Raw genomic sequence first — 10,140 nt, 5'->3', positions numbered from 1 at the left:
CTCTGGTGAGGACTCTTCCTGGATCATAGATAGCCACCTTCTTGCTATATCCTAAGATGGCCTTTCTCTGGTGTGTGCATGCAGGCAAGCTATGAGGGGGAGATCTCTCTCTTCTATTTCTTCTTCCTTTTATAATGCCATTATTCGTATCAGATTAGGCCCCTACACTCATGAGCTCATTTAACCTTTATTACCTCCTAAAGACTCATCTCCAACTATTGTCACACTGGGAGTTCGGGCTTCCACGTATGACGGAGGGAAGGTAGCAGGCGGGAAACACAGTTCAGTTAATAGCACCAGAGATAAAAATAGCTTGGTCTGAGATATCAAAGTTGTACTCTTTGTTAAATTGGCAATGGTTTCCTAACTCATCTTCCTGCTCTTTAATCTACCCTTCCTGGCACAGTCATTGTTAACTGGAGGGAGAGACAGGGAAGTGCCCTTCCCCCAGGTAAGATAAGGCTCTGGAAAGTCTTGTTCACTGGAGAGTAGTTCTTTGTCATGGAGAACACTCTGAGCATAATGGTTACTGGGTTCAGAATGGTTACTTTAGAACATTGTCTTTTTTTTTTTTTTTTTTTTTTTTTTTTTAGAACATTGTCTTCTTCACGCGACTCTTACAGCCAGTTGTCTCGGGGCACAATGGCAACTCTTAAGGGAAAACTGATTGCACCAGTTGCAGAAGAGGTAGCGATCCAAACAATAAGATCACTGTAGTTGGTGTTGGACAAGTTGGTATGGCATGTGCCATCAGCATTCTGGGAAAGTCTCTGGCTGATGAACTTGCCCTTGTGGATGTTTTAAAAGATAAACTCAAAGGAGAAATGATGGATCTACAGCATGGGAGCTTATTTCTTCAGACACCTAAAATTGTGACAGATAAAGATTACTCTGTGCCTGCCAATTCTAAGATTGTGGTGTTGACTGCAGGAGTCCGCCAGCAGGAGGGAGAGAGCCGCCTCAATCTGGTGCAAAGGAATGTTAATGTCTTCAAATTCATTATTCCTCAGAGAGTCAAGTACAGTCCTCATTGTATCATAATTGTGGTTTCCAACCCAGTGGATGTTCTTACAAATGTTACCTGGAAACTAAGTGGACTACCCAAGCACCATGTGATTGGAAGTGGGTGAAATCTGGATTCTGCTAGATTTTGCTATTTTAAGGCTGAAAAATTTGGCATTCATCCCAGCAGCTGCCATGGATGGATTTTGGGAGAACATGGAGACTCAAATGTGGCTGTGTGGAGTGGAGTGAATGTGGCAGGTGTTTCTCTTCAGGAACTGAATCCAGAAATAAGAACAGACAACGACAGTGAAAATTGGAAGGAGGTACATAAGACGGTGGTTGAAAAGTGCCTATGAAGTCATCAAACTAAAAGGATATACCAACTGGGCTATTGGATTAAGTGTGGCTGGTCTCATTGAATCCATGTTGAAAAATCTCTCCAGGATTCATCCAGTGTCAACAATGGTGAAGGGCATGTATGATATTGAGAACGAAGTCTTCCTGAGTCTTCTGTGTATCCTGAATGCTTGGGGCTTAACCAGTGTGATCAACCAAAAGCTGAAGGATGATGAGGTTGCCCAGCACTAGAAAAGTGCAGATACCTTGTCGGACATCCAGAAAGACCTAAAAGATCTGTGACTTCTGGCTTCTAGGCTGTAGAAATTTAAAACCATGATGTGATTAACTGTGAGCCTTTAGTTTTTCATCCATATACATGGATCACTGTTTGCTTTTATCTTCCTAAATATGTGAATCTGGGCTCACAGAATCAAAGCCCATGCTTGGTTTAATGCTTGCAATATGAGCCTTGAATAAATACAATTAACTATTGTAGTGTGGAAAAAAAAAAAAAGAATGGTTACTTTCCCCTTCTACCTACCAGAGACAGAAGGTGATTTTTCTCTTGACACTTCACCACGAGAACCTGGTGGCATTTATGGCGGTAAAACCCATAAAAGTCTGCCCTCTGCCCTCAAGCCTATAGCACTCGAGATGCTCGCTCTCCCTGTAGTCCACACATTGACTCCAGCAATTCAGCAAAATTGCCATTTTAGTGTTCCTATCAGTTTTTGGTTCCAGCAGCTTCTGCTCCAGGTAAACTAACCGTGGCTCTGCATTCACCTATCTGTCCGGATTTGAGGGTGATGGTTTGCTCTGCAATCTCAATTTTCTGGTGGGTCCAAGAAGTCACTGATTCTTAGTTTGTTCAGCTTTTTTTTTTTTTTTTCTTTTTTTTCTGTTATTGTAAATCCAGGAGTGACAACCTCTAAGGTCTTTATTTGTTGAGGCTGAAACTGGAAGTCCTGAGATAGGCTAGTTTTTCATTGCCTGAGGCTAGCTCTTTCATTGGCTACTTCGGCTTTGCCCCTGAAATCCAACAGTTGGTAGTAACAGGCCCGTCCATTTAAATTTATTGAGACTTGTTTCATGGGCCAGAAAATGTTTTATCTTGGTGAATTTTTACACTTGAGAGTAACATGTATGCTGCTGTTATTGGGTGGAGTTTTTTAAAACATTAATCAGGCCGAGCATTGCTAGAGTTGTTCAGGTCTAGTATATTTTTGCTGATTTGCTACTTGTTCCATTAGCTATTGAGGGAGCATTTTCTTTTTTTTTTTTTTTTTTTTTTTTTTTTTTGAGGGAGCATTTTCTAAAAACTTATGGCCAGAGCTGTGTATTTGTCTATTTCTCTTTGCTATTTTTTTCCTTCATTTATTTTAGAGTTTTGCTATTAGGTGCATTAACATTGAGGATTGTTATACTCACTTGATTAAGTGATCCCTATGTGATTGTGAAATGTCTTTCTTTACTCTTGGCAATATTCTATCCTCGGAAATATTCCTTATCTGATATAAATGTAGTCACTCTAACATTCTTTTGATTAGTGTCAGCATGGTCTATTTCTTCTATCCTTTCCACCTATTTGTATCTTTATATTTAAGATGCATTTCCTGTAGGCAGCATACAGGTGGGAGTTGCTTTTTTATATAATTTGACAATCTCTGCCTTTTAAACTGGAGTGTTTCTACAAATTACCTTTAATATGACCATTAACATGGTCAGGTTTGAGTCTATCATCTTGCTATTTGTTTCTACTTATCTCCTCTGTTCTGGGTTCTTTTTTTTCTCTTTGGGATTGAGTACTTTTTATGACTCCATTCTATGACCTTTGTTGGTTCATTCAACTCTTTGATACTTCTGTGTTGCTTTAGGGTTTAGAGGAGACTTCACATTAACAATGGGAGTTGAAGAGTCAATTGCTAAGGATGAAGACTCATGGGACCCAAAACGGCCATGCTTACAGAGACATATAGATATAGATATAGATGTAGATATAGATATAGATAGATATCTCCACAGTAAATACATACCAACATTAAAGTAAAAACATGCATCCCAACCAAAGGCCATCTCACAGTGGGGGGGGGGGGTCTGGAAATGTCAGAAGGAGTCTTCTATTGCCTCCTTTTTCTATAAGGGTCACACAGCCAAATGCAATTTATGTCTTGGATCAGGAACCACTGTTGTGTACATTGAACACCTCAGAACCAAGTAGCCCCAGATGGCACCTTGTCCAGTCATGTCCAGTCATATTCTTGCTACATGGTGGACTCCTCCAGGAGTCTCAATCAATGATGCCGGAAAGTTGTAAAAATCGCCCCCAAATTTCTTGGACCTTTGGTTTCAAGGCAATACTATGAATGGGTATGTTTCATGCCTTTGCTATGCAGAAACTTAAGCAAAATAGCTCAGATTAAGTCCTAACCCACTGGAATTAACCCTTACAGCATAATCTTTACTATGTCATGGTCTACCATCCAGTGATACTTCACTACTTCATGTGTAATATAAGAACCTTAAAACAACGGACTTCCATTTCTCTCCTCTGGGCCTATATCCTATATGCAGTTGTTATTATGTGTCTTACTCATGCATGTGTTATCAACATTTTAAATAAGAAAAAAATGTCATAATATTTACCCTTTCGGTGACCATTTCTGATGCCTTTGGTTTCTATGTGTTCAGCCAGATTTCCAGCTGGTGATGCTTTCCCTCTGCCTTTTTCGTCTCTCTGGTCCTCCTTTACTGCTTTCTTTTGCATTAAGTGAATGTTTTCCAGTGTAGTATTTTCAGTCCCTTACTGTTTTTTTTTCAACCGTATATTTTTTGAGTTATTTCCTTAATACTTGACCTAAGGCCTATGTTCTACATCTTAACTCATTAGAATCTACATTAGATATACGAACTTAATTGCAACGAAATATAGAAATGTTCATTCTCGATAACTATTCTCTTTTCCAGCACGTGCTATTATTTTTACACGTATTACATCTACAGGTATGTTACAAACCTAACAATACATTGCTATAATTATTAGTTTATATAATTTTATGTCTTTTAAAGGAGCTGAAAAAAGAAAGTAAAGCAAATATATATTTATAGCTTTTGTTATATTTACCTTTTATTTGCCTTTTCTGGTTCTTTTTATTTGTCCTGTGGATTTGGTTTTATTTATCATCTGATCTAATACAGTCCAATATAGTTTTGTTCCCATCCACTTCCTTTATACCGTTATTGCCAAATATATTATGTATCTATATGTTATAGGCCTAACAATACGACTATATACATATTTTACATATATATTTTAAAATCAGTTATGGGGAGAAGAAATACACATCTATATTGCTTTTTATAATTATGTTATTATCTTTACTGGTGCTTGTGTGTGTGTGTGGGTGTATGCGTGTGTGTATTTGAATTAGTTTCTTGGGTCGTTTGCTTTCTGCCTGAAGAACTTCCTTTAATACTTCTTGTAAGGTGGGTCTGTGAGCAACGAATTCTCTGGTTTTGTTTATCTGGCAATGTCTTTATTTCATCACTACTTTTGAAAGGTAGCTTTGCTGGATGCAGGATTTCTGGCTGGTTGGCTATAGGATCTGGTTTCCCTCATTGGCACTTCTTGTTGCCTCTATTTTTTTTCCCCTGTCTTGTAATTTTCTTTGAAAACTGGATTATTTTAGATAACATAGCCTAGAACTCTAGATACTGGTCTTCCTCTTCTAGGTCTTCTCCTTGTTGTTTGCTTATTTATTTGTTGATAGTCCAGTTGGCTGGAGTCTTTTAGGGGAAGTCTCTTCCCTCACATTGTGAAGCTTCTGACATTGCTCCTTAGGAGGTGCTACCTCAGACATGCATGGAACCACAGTGGTTTAAGCAGGGCTCTTTTTGACTATTTGCTAGACCACAACCAACTTTAGGCACCACTAATAGCCAGCTAATTGCTCTATAGTTTTAGCCAATGTCCTGGTGCAAAGACAGCTCCCCAGTCAGATCCCATTAAACTCATAATCCTTTCCAGGGGTAATTTTTTGAGATTGGTGTTTGAGGTGTGCTCTGACCCCAGGAGGGCTCTTCTTAGCTGTCTGTTTTCCCGGTTCTCTCTGGTAAACTAGCTGGCTTGTGATTTCATGTGTGTTTTTATCACTTAATTAGCATCCTTTCTTTTTAGCTTAAAGACAGCCCTTTAATGTTTCTTGTAAGGCCGGTTTATTGGTGAACCCAATAAAAAAAAGCTTTTGCTTTTCTGGAAAACATTTTATTTCTCCTTCAGTTCTGAATGATAACCTTGCTAGGTAAAGTATTCTTGTTTGGAGGCGTTTCTCCTTTCAGCACTTTGAATGTTATCTTACCACTCTCTTCTGGCCTGCAAAGTTTTCGCTGGAAAATCTGCTGATAATTTTATGAAGATTTTCTTGTAACACATTTTTTCTTTCTTGCTGCTTTTAATCTTCTGACATTTTTATTGTGATGTGTTTTGGTGTGGGTCTCTTTGGGTCCTCTTATTTGGAATTCTCTAGGCTTTCTAAGATCTATATGTCTATTTCCTTCCTCAAATTAGGGAAGTTTCAACCAGTATTTCTTCAGATAAGACTCCTGTCCCCTTTTCTCTCTTTTTTCCTTCTGAGAAACTTATGATGAGAATGTTAATGTATTTGATGTTGTCCCATAAGTCACTAAATGATCTCTACTCTTTTTCACTCTTTTATTTGTATTTTTACTGCTCTGTTTGGGTGAGTTCCACTGCTCTTTGAGTTGACTAACCCTTTCTTCTGCTTAGGCTGTTGAAGGCCTGTAGTGTATCTTTGAGTTCAGTTATTGTATTCTTCAGTTATGTGACTTCTGTTTGGTATTTTCTTATATTTTCCACCTCTTTGTTGCACTTTACACTGTGATCATCCCCTTTTCCCCATTTGGTGAACATCTTTATGACCATTACTTTTAATTCTTTATCAGAGATAAGTATAAGTCACTTCTCTTCATTTTACTAAGGCTTTTACTGAGGTTTTATGTTCTTTTTTTTTTTTTTTTTTCATTTGGAACATATTCTTCTGTTCTGTTTTTTTTTGTGTGTGTGTGTATTTTTTTTTTTTTTCTGTTTAGTTTGACTCTCTGTGGTGGTTTCTATGTAGTAGATGAAACAGTCCTCTCTCCCAGTCATGAAGGAGTGGGCTTGTATGGGAGATGAAACTTGTCACCCAACCTTGCCCCAGGTCTTTGTTGTCTCTCAAACCTTTGTGCTTGCCCAAGCAGTCTATTATAGGTTTAATAGCTCCCAGTAGTTCAGGATGTACCAAGACTTGATAATGTCCCAAAGAGGAGGATCTCAGCAACTAGTAAGTCAGACTTACTAGAAGTCAGACTCTCAGGCATCAGTTTTTAAAAATATGCAAATATATATAGTCCTGTGGGATCACAAGCACAAGCCCCACTGGCCACCAGAGCCAAGCAATGTAAAAGTGTCCCCTGGGAGCAGCCATCAGAGTGGGCACCAGACATGGGTACCTTCTAGGAGACACTGGTGCTCTGGACTGCAGCAGAGGGAGAGCCTAAAGGTAGAGCCTGCCCTCTGATTATCTCTGGAAAGGATCACAGCCCCCCTAGATGGATATGTAATTAGAAGTCTGCTCCTCAAGTCTAAGCCTGATGATGCTTAGCTAATAGGCCTCTTTCACAGCTCTAAGCTGCCTCTTGCTGTGCCCTGGGGGTGGCAGCTGTTTAAGAATTCTGCATCCTTTGATTATAGTGCTGTGAACCCAGTAAATAAGTCTTACTGGCCATCAGAGCTGGGTGATATAGAGGTGCTCTCTGGCAGCAGCCACAAAAATTGGCACACCAGATGCAACTATGAGCTCCTTTCTGGGTGACACTAATTATTAGAGTCCTACAGGACAAGGATTGCAAACTCCTTGGTCTCTGGAGCCAAGTGATCAAGAGAACTCCCCAGGCCACAGCAGCAAAAATCAGGACACCATATGTGTGTCAAAGCTCCTTTCTAGGAGATGCTGGTGCTCTGGCAAACGCTTTCATAGGAAGTGGGGAACCTCCTTCACTTTAAGCCTGGGTGCAATTGGCCATCCCCGAGCCTGAAGCCGATGAGCCTGAGGCCCAAACTTCCCTGTTTCTTGGTTTCTTGGCTCACTACAATCTTGTGGGTCTTGGGATATGAGCCCCATTGGTTTTCAAAGTTAAATGTTTTTGCAAGGTTGTCTCTCAACTGTATGTCTTAAGAGTTCGGATGCTCAATGTGGGTCTCAACAGTTTACAGTAGGTGAACTGTTTTGTTTTTTCTACTTTAAATAAATTACATTTTTGAAATGGTAAAGGAAACCTAAACTCCAAATAAATAAGGTATTTTAAAAAAGTAGAGGGTGGCGATGGGAAGAATAGTCATTTTGACATTTGACGTTCCATCAAAAGAAACAAAAAAAGCGATGCCATCCCAGGGGAAATGATATAAATTCCTTTGGATTCACAGCAGTACTAGAATTCTCTGGTAATTCCCACAGGAGCCAAGACTACCTCTGGAACAATCTAACTATTGGAAACCACTAGTGTCTGGCAGAAAGCCAACTAGAACAGGGCAGAGGATGTGCCGCCCTCAATCCCGAGAGTCTGGATCAGTCCCAGGGGCCCAGGCCTGCCTGTGGCAAAGTTGTGAATAAGCAAAGCAAAGACTGTCTCCAATCTCCACCCACTTTCCTACTCTCTTCCCAATCTTTCTCCTCCTTTTAAGCCTTGATCTCTGGGTCTCCTCCCACTCCTCCTTCTCCCCCCTACTCAGTTCACATCACAGGCACAGGATGTGCCTGGGTGATGAGCACCAAAGGTACAAAGCCACCCACCTCAGTGCCCTCACATTTTAATAGGGAGCTCGCCTGCACCCGAAGTAACTGTTGCTTTATTGCTGGAAATTTAAGCCTCTATACTGACAGTGGGTGACATATCTCTTTTTAAGCACCGCACTGCCTGCCCTAAGGAGGTTGTGACACTGAAGTTGACCTCCCCACATCTCACCGTGGGCAGGTGGGGATATACAGGGTCACAAGGGCATGACCTCAAACTCCACTGCTCCCGCCAACTCACACAGGACCTTATCTTCCCTCATATACCCACAGCCCTGTGGTCTGGCTTAGCCTATTATCTTCAGCCTCAGTGTAGATGTCCCTTTCTTTGGGAGGCCTTCCCCCAATGGATCCCCAAATGTGGGTCCTGTCCCTCTGATGTACCCCCATAACACTGAACAGCTCTTGTCACACGGACTTGCCACTCAGTTAACCAGGACTCCTCACAGTACTCTGACATTTAGCAGGTGCTTAGTTTATTGAATGAATGATCTGTACAAACGCTCTAGCTCCGCGGACACGATGACTGTCTTGTTCCCCGTTGTATCCTCATCATCCAGTCCAGTGCTTAGGCCATGAAGGACACACAATAATTATTCATTAATTGATTCAGATAAGTCTTCATAAGAAAAGGTACTTGAATCTATGTTGATATGTCCTGGTATCCTTATTGCACAGCCCAGTGACCTCTTCTAGACCATCAGGATAGGGGGACAGAAAAAGATAAAGGAAATGCTCTGGGAGTACCGCTGTCCCGGGCTGTGGCAGTGGGCTCCTCTCTTCAACCTCAGCTTTAGTGTTCCAGGGATGCTTAACCTAGGCTCATCAGTGGGGCTTCAGAAGATTCATGAATCTTCTGACACTTTCATCAAACACTCGTGCCAGTGGCCGTATGTGCATTTTTCTGGAGGGAGACCCGTCGTTTTCAAATGAGTCCCAAAAGGCTGTGACACGGAATCTTTGCTCTTAGACCTGTACCGTCCAATACCATAGCCAGAGCCCCGTGCAGCTATTTAAGTGTAAACTTAAAATTAAATCTTCAAAGCCTTAGTTACATTAGCAACCTATCAGGCGCTCGATAACCACTGCCGGCCAGCCCAGACACGGACATGACCGCAGAAAGTTCTACAGAGCTTCTCCGTGTGGGCAGCACCACTCTTGCCTTCAATGTACAGACAGGATTTGTTTAAAGCATGTAGTGCTCTGCCAAATGCGCTGCCATCGTCTAGAAGGGAAAGCATCAGACAGCTGCAATCCCGATTTCCTTTGGGAAACGGGACCATCCAGCAGCCCGGGGCCCGCACTCCGGGGCCTGGGAACGCACAGGGCTGCTCAGGCTCGCGGGCCGCGGCCTCGGCGCACGGGAGCTGCTCGCTGGGCCCTCCTGGACCTTTGAGTCTGCGACCCTCGGTGGTTCCAGGGGACCTCGGCCACCCTGGTTTCTATCCAGACTCTCGCGTTTGGGACCAGACTCTAGATGCGCTAGGGGAGTGGGGTTGGATTTGGTTTGGGGGCGCATCTTGGGGCGGGGTCTAGGGCCGGGACTGGGGCGCCCCGCTGGAAGTTGGGGAGGGCCAGCGCCTCCCTCCCTCCCTCCCTCCCTCCTCCCAATTCTGCGGAACTGGAGGGAGAGAGGGCGCATTTTAGCCACAACATCTGTTGCTTGACAAAGAACTTGCGCGTCTCCCAGGAGCCCTCCGGCCCCCAGCCCCGCGCGCCGGGGCCCGCCCCTCGCGACCAGACCGCGGGGAGGGGCCGAGGCGAAACCCGAGCCCCGCGCCCACCCCCCGGGCCGCCGACGTGGCTCGGGCCCCCCCCCCGCCCCCCGCAGCCCGGCGGCCAATGGGCGCGCGAGCCCGGCCGCCCGAGCCTCCCTGCCCGCGGCCCGGGGCGCGCCCCCCGTCCGCTCCCGCCCCGCCCCGCCCCGTCCCCGGCCCCGTCCCCGGCC

At 43.3% G+C, this 10,140-nt stretch overlaps 1 pseudogene; it reads left to right on the top strand.

Moving 5' to 3' along the window:
- The first annotated feature begins 642 nt into the window (after window positions 1-642).
- LOC121471309 lies at window positions 643-1,812 on the top strand (annotated as a pseudogene).
- Window positions 1,813-10,140: the final 8,328 nt, after the last annotated feature.

The sequence above is a fragment of the Vulpes lagopus genome, chromosome 11 (genome assembly GCF_018345385.1).
Source record: "Vulpes lagopus strain Blue_001 chromosome 11, ASM1834538v1, whole genome shotgun sequence".
In the NCBI taxonomy this organism is placed as follows: Eukaryota; Metazoa; Chordata; class Mammalia; order Carnivora; family Canidae; genus Vulpes; species Vulpes lagopus.
The sequence above is the reverse complement of the archived record's forward strand: the minus strand, read 5'-3'. Positions and strand labels throughout refer to the sequence as shown.